The sequence below is a fragment of the Dermacentor albipictus genome, chromosome 1 (assembly GCF_038994185.2).
Source record: "Dermacentor albipictus isolate Rhodes 1998 colony chromosome 1, USDA_Dalb.pri_finalv2, whole genome shotgun sequence".
Lineage (NCBI taxonomy): Eukaryota > Metazoa > Arthropoda > Arachnida > Ixodida > Ixodidae > Dermacentor > Dermacentor albipictus.
The window spans coordinates 165481391-165493599 of record NC_091821.1 but is presented as its reverse complement, the minus strand read 5'-3'; the positions used below and the strand labels follow the sequence as shown (position 1 = coordinate 165493599).

Genomic DNA, 12209 nt, shown 5'->3' with positions numbered 1-12209 from the left:
CGCCTCAAAGGAGTGGAGTTGATTTAAATAAAAAGGAGTGCTAAAAAAAGCTTATTCCTTGCTTCATTTTCTACTTCTTCATTTTCTGCTTCTTCTTAGCGTAATTTTTATTTATCTCACGGGTTAACCGTGGAAAGTGAGGAAGATTCATTCACTTTCTTTTGAGGGCTGCTTCAACGCAAGCGTACACTCAATGGGTGAGAGCACTCTTAAATCTGGCAAGATTTCGGGCATAAACAAGCAGGGGTAAATAGGCGTAACATAGCGTATGCAGTATAGCGTATTTGAGTTTTGTGGTTTGTTCCCCACGTGTCGTTAGGTGTAGCACAGAGATCTCCCGGCAAAGTTATCTTCGTGTTTCGTCCTCCTTGCCCACCTTGCGGGCTTCTTGCGTGCTACTTGCGTGCTTATGTGTTTTAAGCAAGCCGTGCTTTTCACTTCGCTTCGTTACTTAAGTCAAAATCGAAGCGCGCATCGAGCAGCAATAGAGGAGATTTTCAGGGCGTGCTGCCACGGTGGACTATACCGATATAGAAACTAAGCTATAAAATCACTAAGCCTGAACCAGCTGTTTGTAGTTGTACTTGCCAAATATGATAGAAAGAGAGAGAGAGAGAGTAACACTACGTAAAAGTAAAGTAATAAAAAGAAACAGATAAAACCTATCGATGGTCGCTGCCGTTCGTTACGGGAGCCGCTCAGTTCTGTTGTCCTCCTATGTGGATTTCCAAAGTGGAAATAGTTCTGAGAGCGATGGGTTCTCGTTTGTTTTTTCTTTGCGAGAGCGTCCATTTGTTAAACAGCGAACGTTTTGCACACAACCGGAACGTTCGTATAAAACTAATATAAAGAATAACACAGGCCTGAGGTTCGAAGGCTGTTATAGAATGAAGCAGCTCCCTACAAGGAAAAAAGAAAAAAAGAAAAAAATTCTGGTACAGATATCCGAACTTATTTCTGTGTTTTTTTATCGCCTTTACCTTCGACGTAAGCTTGCGTTTGCTACTTTCTCCTAGCAAAAAACCAAGTCGGGTTCTTGTTCCTGTAACCGGCTGGTCATAGGCTTTTGTAATGTGTCTGGAAGATGTGACGGGCGTTTCAGCCACCTAGTCTCTCGCCACGACCTGTGTTAACCTACAAGAGGCTGTCCAGTGACAATCATTTGCCGTAAAAAGTATCTTTTTGTGTGCCGACAGTCTTTGGGACAAAACTGTGACTAAGAGACTTAACTCATCACAAAGTGACTTTCCGCCTTCCCTATCCTTCCGCTCCTGTCACCTAATTAGGTCACCGCAAGTTCCTGCTGTGAACTCTTCCAAGCGAGTATGAATATAACGCACCTCTGCGAGGATCGAATCAGTCAGCACTACGCTACCGCCCTTAGTGACTATATAATTAACGACCCTCGAAGCCTACCCACCCTTTCTTTTTACGTTAGTTTGCTTTTTCGCACTGACACCCCAACATTGGCTTCAAGGCTTCGCTATATAATCAAACTTCGAGGCATCATTTTCGATCCTCTTAAGACGATTTCTTTCAAGCGTTGCGTGTTTTACCTAAATATCGCACCATTGGCAATATTACGTAAGAAAATACGATGGTACCATCTCCGACGTTTATTTCACCTCGCGACTAATGCGTTCCAGTTTGGAGACTGCGCCCACAGACAGAAATAACGTCAATACATTTCTGACGCGCTGCGTAAGCATATGAACAGCGTATATTCGCCATTCGTGGACCGTACCAGACATGGTCCGGAGGAGCGCGCACATGCACAGCAGAACAGCGCTCCAATAATGTGACATGCGGAAGAGCGCAGGGAAGAGGAAGAAGAAAAGCGGCGCTGGCACAGAGTACCAGGCCCCTCTACAGTGCGGCGGATGCGAATAAAAAACACTCGGTAATCATCTCCATTTGCAGGGACTGTCCCGCGCCGTCATCTGAGCTCCCATTTGGAGCCGACGCGAGGGCGCTACGTGAAGACCAATGTCAGCCACACATAATTACGCGAACGCGTCTTCACACACAGGCCGCTCTTTCTTCGGCAGCTGCGATATTTTTTATTGCTCAGAAGAAGCGTTCGCTGCAGGAACTTCCCCCGCGTGCTGGGCGAAACGCAGCCTGTCTCCGTCGTCTAAGCTGGCTGCGAAGCTCTTCTCAAGTTAATTGATAATGAATCTTATTTCGTCAAGCGCCAGTTTCATGAATAATAAGGGCCGCTGGCAGAAGAAAAGCTGCCTCCGCCGCCTTTCCTGCAAAATGACGCCACAGCGCCACCCCCCTCCCACTCCTCGCTCTCTTTCTTATTTACTTTTTTTGTCCACTCGCGCTTCCTTCTTTGTTCACGCCGTGATGCGTGCGCACGTTAAATATTCACTCGCTAATCTTGCGAGTGCCTTTGAAAAGATCGCACATTCTCAGCGCCTTTCGCCCCTCCCCTTAATTCCATTTCTGGTTGAAACCACAGACTTCCCCTCTACGCTCAGCGTTGCCGCAAGGAAGCTCTACTCGCCACCGCGGAGCAGGGCGGGTCAATTCCCTACGCGTGCGTGCGAGCGCGCTCGGTGCGATCTAGGCTCCCGAGGAGCACAAAGGCGATACGCCGTGCGAGACGTGCGTACGCCGCCGAACGACGAGCGGTCAGCACAAAAAGAAAGAAATAATGGGTGGCTGGAGGGTCAGCAACGTGTAAACAGCGCGTCTTTGAAACGCGATTCCCAGGAAAGGTCGGCTACTTACTGCGAGCGCCCGCCCGGGCCGTCGGCTCAAGCGGCGGCCATAAAACGAGAACCGACGCGAAATTATTTTGCAGAAACCGCGCGCGGCACTAAACTACATAGGTCGGCCTCCACGCGTGACGCTTTCTCCTTTCCCGCGACCGCTGTCGGTCACTTTATCGCGAACAGCCAAAAAGCAAACAAGCCATTACGCCCCGTTCTTTTGCGTGTGTGTGCGTGCGCTCCGTTTCTGCCAGCGTAGACTTGTCCTGTTTGTTGACTGCGAGCCTCGAGTTTTGTTTTCGAACGCCTCCCCTATATAGGCGTCGGCTCCCGCGCTAGGAAGACGCGCGTCGGAAGCGTTTACCTTGTTTGCAACGCTCTCGTAAACAGTGAAGATAACGTAACCGCGAAAGTGAGGAGCTTGGAAAAACAGAAAGAGCGCCTCCCTGCAGGCGTTGTTTCTCTGTAATGGGCGCCCTTTTGCAGAGGCTTGCCACTTGTCGGAAATAAAAGTAGATGATAACGTATATTTCTGCGAGGAAACGGTGGAATCATCGTTGCTTTTGTTTTCGGACGGGTGCGCGGTGGCTTTGTAAAGTGTGCTTTAGATGGCTTGTGGCGCTCTATCTTTTTAACTGTTTTTTTAGTTGTTATTCTATTATCCAACGGAGATATTGTAATTGTGAAGCCATGTCGAGGAAATTGTAGTGTCGCCTAGTTCCACAGTGCGAGGCGGTTTTGTAGCGCTTCGAAAGCGAACGCTTATCATCAATGTCCTCGCGCATGCTTCGAGGGAAGAAGGAATCCGCGTTTATTTGAAAACGATTATTGCGGTCAAAAACTGTGGCAATGCAAATGAGTACAGATACGGCGCCGTCCGTTATTCGTCGCTTCCCATTTTCCACTGGCTGAAGGTGCAGCGCGAATGAAAAATATATGCACAAGCTTGCCAACCTCCAGTCATCGCTGGTACGCGTATTTCGTCCAAGCGGGCGCGCTATGGTGTTTCTGTAGCGAGTTATAGGAAGCATACAAGTAAATATGAAAAACTTATCACCTCTTCGCAGTTGCCGCTATTATTCGCAAGCACTTTACTGTTTATTTTTTTATATTATTATTAGAAAGAACACCTTGCCACTGGTGTATATAACTTTGTTTTGAAGTGATACCACCTGAATAAGTAACGTTATGTTGGGCGTTCTCTTCGCTGCTGTTCCTTTTTACCGCTAAGAAGAATAATCTTTCTTCCGCCATGCTGACGCATTGAGTGTTCCTATCTAATATTTTGGAGCACAAGTGACCTCACTGAGTTGGTATTTGTCTCATGGCACCCGCTGTGGTTGCTCAGTGGCTATGGTGTTAGGCTGCTGAGCACGAGATCGCGGGATCGAATCCCGGCCACGGCGGCCGTATTTCGCTGGGGGCGAAATGCGAAAACACCCGTGTACTTAGATTTAGGTGCACGTTAAAGAACCCCAGGTGGTCGAAATTTCCGGAGTCCCCCACTACGGCGTGCCTCATAATCAGAAAGTGGTTTTGGCACGTAAAACCCCATAATTTTTTATTTGTCTCATGGCCCTGTAATTAAATTGATTGCTCAGCACAGAATATCATTCGCATTCTTGCCTTATCAATGAAAGTTCGAACGATGGGCTCAATCAGCCGCATGTTTGGTTTTGCAGAAACACTGTATTATTACTGAAGCCGCTCATTGTGGTCCTTCGTCTCAGCGCTATTTGTTCAGTCAGATAGAAAAGCGTATAGCACTGACTCGGGGAAGCGTGACTAAGGTATTTGACAATTCCTTGCGCAGTAAAGTTCGTCAATGATATTCGAACCTACTTGATCATGGTGAACGTAGTAAAGTCAGCCATTGTTTCTTTTCACCCCCTTCGGGAGATCAATGCTGATAGAAATGCGACGGCATGCAAGTGCCCCGGAAATCGCAAGTCGAAGTCGCTTTTATTTGCTCGCTTTTTGTCGTTCGTCAGTCCGTTGATACCGCTCTATAAATTACTCGTGCACCTTCTCCTCACCCACTTTCCCTTTCTTTCTCCAATGTGCTCAGTGTTTCTGACGCGCCCCGAAAGTTAGTTTTTCGTTTGCTTAAAACTGTGCATAGCGAGTTTTAATGGTTTGAAACGCATAACAACCGGCTGCCGCTGCGCCTGTTAAGCGCTTCAAGGAATAGAAAAAACCGGAGCGCTTCGCGTGCGGAGTGATAGAATAGCAAAAACGAAACAAACAAAGAAGAATGGTGAAAACAGCGGGGCTCTTCCGCTTTCTGCTTCTGTTTTCCTGCAGGTTGCGTCGTTCATCAAGCCAGAACATTGCGCTAGAAAGGGTGCAAAGCAAACAGAGAGAGGGTGTGATTGCGCGCTATGGGAAGCAGTGGCGTGGCGGTATCCGAAAGACAAACTACTTTCTAATGGCCGGCCCCCCAGATCGCTATTCATATGCCACGGGCACGCATTCGGAGAGAATCAGACTCCGTTGTTTGGCGCTGCCAGGGATGGAAGAAATTTCTTCCTGCCCACGTTTTCTGCCACGACACCTGTTTTTGCCACGTCGTTGCCATTTTTCTCACCCGGTTTACGTGTTCCACGTTCACTGCTTTGCTTCACTACAGCACGGTGGTATACCCGCCGTGGTTGCTGAGTGGCTATGGTGTTAGGTTGCTGAGCACGAGGTCGCGCGATCGAATCCCAGCCACGGCGGCCGCATTTCGATGGGAGTGAAATGCGAAAACACCCGTGTACTTAGGTTTAGGTGCACGTTAAAGAACCCTAGGTAGTCTAAATTTCCGGAGTCCTCCACTACGGCGTGCCCCATAATCGGAAAGTGGTTTTGGCACGTAAAAACCCCATAATCTATCTACAGCACGGTGATATGCGTGCAAGAATCCTGCATTTGTCTTACATACGAATTCGTTACATGCCACGCGGTGTCGAGAGGCGTGACTAATGCTGTCTTTGTGCCTAATATTTTGGTTCCAAATTCAGCTGGCAGGCTGAATATTGTGTTATGCATAACGCCTCTGGTGCTGCAACGTGCTTCAATCTTGCAGAAGCACCGCCTGGCCGTCGTGTGCCACGCAGGCGCTCTTAATATTCGTTCGGGCCTCTTCAACATTAGCTTTGACAAGGCGTGTTTGTGTACGTTGTGCGCAGGCGCATTTCTTTTGTGCACACTGAAGTGTCACATCATGTATCACGCAGTTTTGCTCAGGAGGAACATGTGATTCCGGAGTGTTGTCAGGAAAAGTTCCTTATAGCTTTCACTCAAGAGTCATTATACCGAGTGAAACTGTTGGGCAAATGAACCGAAGATAACCGCGAAGTTGTGCTTTTAATCTTTCTAAACACGTTTGGTCCATTGAAAAATTCAGTTATATATATATATATATATATATATATATATATATATATATATATATATATATATATATATATATATATATATATATATAATGTGTGTGTGTGTGCGATATGATCAGTAACGTATGCGAGGGTTCATGAATGAGTTTCCGCCACCTTGTTTGCTATACTGTTCTCACATATATAACCATTTTAGTTTTCAATTCAAGTGTAACCTATAGGTAACCTGACAAAATTTCAAATGCGTCATGGAATGCAATAATGCTCAGTTACTGCGAACAGCAGGTATCGGACGTTCCCTCACGGCGCTTTTGCTTTTCTGGTCTGTTCCTTTTCGCGCTGCTGAGCCATATTATGTGCGACTTTTTCGTAGAGCATGTATACGCTACAGAAAGCTGGAACTCCTTTTCGGAGTTACACCTTTCCGGCCTCGGTATTTCGAGTGATTCTCACACAACATAAAACAACTGTGCGGTGGTGTGGAAAACCAAACCAGCGATTATACGAAGCGAAGCGCTCTGACCACTGCTCCGCATCCGCCTTCTGCTGCGATCAACCGCTATAAGCTATGAAATGGGCTGAGCGTGTCCCTCCCTGGCTGCGTCCCAACCTCGCATATGGCTTTCAGGATGTCGCAGAATATATGAACCGTGCTCTGGCTTTTGCGATGCTCCGCGGTGTTAGTGACATCCGATGTTATACCAAGTGACTCATCATGGTAATGATTCAGAGAGAAGCTGTGGCGAAAATTTCTGACTGCTGCTTAACATAAACACCCAAGTCAAGGAATCACGCATATCAACAACCGACGCCTCAAACGGCTGCGATCCGAAAGAAACGCGTTTTCTATGGGAAAGATTTGTTTTTTCGCGAATAGCTTAACAAAAAGGCAACGAACTGGAAAACCGGAAACAAGAAAGGTTTTATATGTGCCGAGTTAAACAGATTTACTGTATTGTAGAGCTTGAATTTACAGACAATACAAAGAGGCAACACGACGCATGACTGTCTTGCAACAGAAATATTTATTTGAGGCACAGGAAATATATATGAAAGGCACGTATAAGTAGAGATAAGAATGTGCGCATGTAAAGATTTTAGGTAGATCTAGCTGCCGGCCGAGATTAGAAGCGATAGACCGTCTACGTCTTAACAGTGCACGTGCACAGACAAGCAAAGCCCACCAGAACTAACATACAAAAACAAGCAACAAGGGTAAAGGAAGATAACAAGTGTATGTTCTGTTAGTAAATATAAAACAAAAATAAATTATAGGGTTTAACGTGCCAAAACCACTTCCTGATTATGAGGCACGCCGTAGTGGAGGACTCCGGAAATTTCGACCACTTGGGGTTCTTTAACGTGCACCTAAATCTAAGTACACGGTTGTTTTCGCATTTCGCCCCCATCGAAATGCGGCCGCCGTGGCCGGGATTCGATCCCGCGACCTCCGTGCTCAGCAGCCCAACACCATAGCCACTGAGCAACCACGGCGGGTTCAGTAAATTTAGGCTGTGCGCTATACGGAATCATGAACCAACTAGCTCAGACGAAACTGTTCTTCAGCTACGCAATACAAAACGCTTTTTTTTTTCTATTTCGCATGCCCTCTTCTAAGTTGCATGCGAAATTTGCACTATATAGTTCTATAAAAGCTATCCAAAACGTCGTTGCACTTCATGTGAAAAAAAAAAAAAAGGTTCGCGAGAAAACGGCGTTGATTGGAGCGTTCTAGATGTTCTGAAAGTTCAGGGACTCAGCTTTCATTGCAATTGTAAACCTTGAAGCCACCAAAAAAAAGTTGTTCCAAGCTGTTCTTTTCATATAACACTCACGGAATCAGTCTCCAAACTATATGCATAAGCCTGCTCATGAACTAACGCATTCATTAGGGCTGGTGTTTGAGTGGTTTCTAGCAGGCGAATATCATATTAGTTGCTAAGGTGAACGCGAGTTCGATAAAATAGGCTTTCTTTAGCGATTCAATTGAATTTCCCGATCAGTCACACACGGTGAGCTACACCGCTGTTTTCGTTACTGATGAAAATTTTGAATTTTTAAGTCACATCGCGCCGCGTGGTGTCATAGCGCCGAAATTCCAACCTAATGTATCCATTGCCTAAGCATGCGCATGTCATGTGAGGGCTTCTGAGTCGCTGTGTTGTGCACTGGAAAAGGAAACCAACGTCAACTCGCGCATGTGTTGACCGGATGGTACATGACACCTAACCACAATAAAGGATTAACCAAGAATGGGGGTGTTGATTATAATTATCATAATGACCTCAAATTGTGGCAGATACCCATTAAGAGGGATTGCCCGTGATTAAAATGGCTCAGATAAATATGCATTATTGGAATGCACTTTTAATGTTCAGTGAAATCGGGTTGTCTTATTACATCGTCTAATGCCTTCACTTATCCTCTTTAAACGCAGTACTCATACATAAAAAAAAATGAATTTCACGAAAAGTGCCGAGCATCTAAGTTTACTTCCTTATTCATCTCATACTCCTTCTCTCATACGAAATACAGCAAATACGAGATGTCAAGCTCATGAGGCGCTCGACTTTGTTCATCTGTGTGTTTTTTTTTTTTTTTTTTTTTGCTCCGCGATCCGCAAGAGCAGTCGAGATTTGTGCCGACTGGTCGCGCGCGGTGCCCAGCACCTGGCTCGCTTAACGCACGGGTGCGCCCAATTAGGGCGATAACAGCAACTGCGAGCGCCGTGAGCGCCCAGAGGCCGGGGAGTCAGACCTCAGCCGAACACAGCGAGTGCGCCCTCAAACAAAAACAGGCTCTCGTAGACAGCAACACAAACAGCAGCATAAAAATGGCCCCTCCCAGCGCCCGGGCCAGAATATAGAACAGGACGCGTAGCAGGCGCGAATGAAGAAAAACTCCGCAGTTTTTGTTTAACAAAGCGTCGCGGGATTAGCAGACTGCCTTCATTTGCTGGAATTAAGAGACGGCCAGCGCGCTAATCTAATGGAAATGTGTTTCTGAACGCAGGATGAAAGCGGACACATTGTCGAAGTAGAAGGAGGAAAAAAAACAAAAAAAAAGAGGCAGAGAAAACTATTGGAAACGCGTAATCACAATTACCTTTTCTTCTTAGTTCTCTTTTTTTGATATCTTCTTCATTGACGTCTCTCTGTACTCGTGGCAGAAATGTTGTCGCGAGGTCTTGTCGCTGTTGGCGTTGATCTTCGCCTTTGCGTATGACTTATGACCTTACGTACTTTAATTATAACCTAGTTCGGTCTGTGCACCCTGCATATGGTTGGTCCCGCCCTAGTCTTGTCAAAACACCGATATCACTTCGCTTTTCCTTTGCCTTTACTATTATTATTTTTTTTTTCGTTGCTGCGCGCTTTCCATCTTTAGCACACGCTCCTACTCAAAATTGCGTATTTGTACTGCCATGCATGTGAGGGGCTTTGTGTTTGCTTACCCGTTCTTTTTTCTTTTCATTCTTTACCAATGCACGGGCGATGCAAAAGTATGGATGTTTTCGAGCGCACAATCGCCATTTATTATAGCGGGTCTCTTAATTATAGGCTCGTGTGCAGCTAAATGATGAACAAGGGCTCCTCTGCATTCGTAGACATTGAATGAATGATTATTGCAATTCATCGCACGTACGCTAAACGCTGTAATGACTTTCAGTGTGACGGACGAGAAATACAATATGGCGCGTCTACTATGCTGTTTGCTTTCAAATTAGGGTAATTACATTTCAACTGTCGCAAGGTTGGCGCTCGGCAGTCTGCAATTTCTGTTAAAAAAATGTCATGCCTTTGAGAAGTCTTCCCAAAAATATCTTATTACAATAAATTTTTTACCAAAGCGATAGCTACCTGAGCATTGCTGTCAGGCATGGAACTACGCGTTACAAAAAAAGGCATTGCCGAAAAATCCGCCCCTTTGTTTTGACGGCAATACTTTTTTCTTTATGTCTGGAAAATTGTAAAATTCCTTAGAGCTAAAACAGCTTTTATCAGTCTAGCCAGTCCTTTGTTTCTTATAAGCCCCTGTGCCCTCAAAATGGCCCATTTTCTGAAATTTGTTTAAAAGTAGCATCTTGTATTTAAAGCTTCAAGTTTATCTCCATCACGTGTTCATTAGCTCTACTGTCCGCAGCCGCATTCGAACAGATTACGACGAATCGGCTAAAACAAATAATGATAACTCAAAGTTGGCTATGTTTAGTCACTTATTAAGCACTTAAATTATCCCTGTAAAAATATTGGACATTGCGTATGTTTTAGGCGACAAAACGTGGAGGTGGTGTCCCGCACGTCCCAAAATTTGCATCGTGTTTCTTCTTCATTCCAAAGCATACTGGCGGCAATTACAAAGTACGCGAACGCGCGCGTCCGTATGCCGATGTAGGGTAGCATGCAAGCCTATTATTAATCTCGGTAGTTTCCTTCGGCGCTGGACGAGCTACCAGCAGCCTCAGCCAAGTAGTCACGCGAATACCTACTGGTTTCTGCTCAACTACGCGACGCTGGCTGCTGACGGCATGCTTTGGAACCTGGAAACACATCAACACTGATCTGTTCACTGCCTTATTATCTGCACTACAACGTTAGAAAAGGGAAGAAGGCAATAATAATAAAAAATTATCATCGCTCTAGATGACTAATTTGTTGCAGTTATGAGCCAGCGCCCTCTTTTTTTTTTTTTTTTTTAACGTCCCTGCTGTGGTGACGTTAGGATTTCGTGGCAATGAGTACCATTAGCATTGGGCACGCACGTACAGTCTATATACAGTCGAGCTTCCACCTGAAAGAAGGAAGAAAAATCGTTGTTTTTCGGATGAAATGAGTCGAAATTAAATCTTCATTTATTAGTCTTGAGCCCGAGCCGCGCAGTCGAATCAGTGGTGACTACAATGTGACGCGATAGGGCGGGGCGCTAGCCGTGTTCTCGGCACAGCAATTATTCGGTACCTGTGAGTCATTACGAGCCTTAGATCCGTTTCTTTGAATCAGCGAAATGGGATAACTAAAAAGAAAATATTGTTCCTCGTTTCATTCTATTCAGCTCTATACTATGATGTCATGAACAGCTTACAAATTAAAATATGTTTCCTATCATTTGAGAAAAGAACAAACAAAAAAGTAGAGAGATTTTCACTTATTACTGTAGCCCTAAACTTTTTTCAGCTGAGACCTCCGCTGAACACGGCGGCGCGCGGTTCATTTATTCGCACCATACTCACCGTCGTCTCAACATTGCGGCTCACGCTCAACACCAATAAATGGTATGTGAAGATTTAATTTCGCCTCGTTTTATTGACTCAAGAACAATAAAAGAGCAACTAAACCATTTTTTTTTCATATGGCAGTTCAAGTGTAGGCGTTCCTAAGGCTATAGGAACGCGTCGCCATGAAATTATATCGTCGCTACAGTAGGGACGCTTAAACAAGAATGTGTTGGCTCAATAAATGCAGCAAATTATTCATCTCAAATATGAGCATTTCTGTTAACTATTGCGTTCTCCCTTCTTCTAACTTTCCACGCATGTAATGGTGCAGTGTGTGTATATATCTGGTAAATGTACACGTCAGAACGCTTTTCTTGTTTTGTCCTTTAAGGAATCAATTCTCTATTTAAAGAAGTCGCAGATTGTCGAGCACAGCTGGCATGGAATCACCGCATAGGAATCCAAATGCGTTCTTTTGTGATTTTTTTGCAGTTCCCGCCCGTTAATAACCATTTTTCTCTCTCTTTGCAGGTAAGTGGACGCAGGTTGGGGCATTCCTTGAAGGGAACGAAATAAAGCAACATTCCAAGGTATCTAAGTAAGTGCACGTCCGCCTTCATGGAAATGAAGCTTGAGCGCCAGCATCCCGTAGAAAGCAGCGTATTTGAAGATAAATTACGACTTTAAAACATTCTCTCCTGTTCGCGCGTGCCGAAGAGCACAGCATAACAAAATACAGTTTATTTACGAAGTATAGCGTCACCTCTCACTATCTAAATCCTCATTTGTCAAACTATTTTTTTTAAATGCTTATATTGATTGTTCTTCTCTCTTCGCTGCGTGCATCGGCACCGCCTTTGTCGCAGAATTGCGATAAATAAGTCGGAAGCGGAAACC

The 12209-nt window shown here is 45.2% G+C and overlaps 1 protein-coding gene across 2 annotated transcripts in view; it reads left to right on the top strand.

The window, feature by feature from the left end:
* LOC135911488 (serine-rich adhesin for platelets-like) overlaps positions 1 to 12209 on the top strand; it is a 358528-nt gene that overhangs the window by 224143 nt on the left and 122176 nt on the right. Inside the window, exon 4 of one of the 2 annotated variants that reach the window (XM_065443813.1) lies at positions 11844 to 11910. The exons of the other annotated variant lie outside the window; for it this stretch is intronic. The gene's annotated coding sequence lies outside the window, so the exon portion shown is untranslated. The remainder of the gene's footprint in view (positions 1 to 11843; positions 11911 to 12209) is intronic. 2 annotated transcript variants of the gene reach the window in all.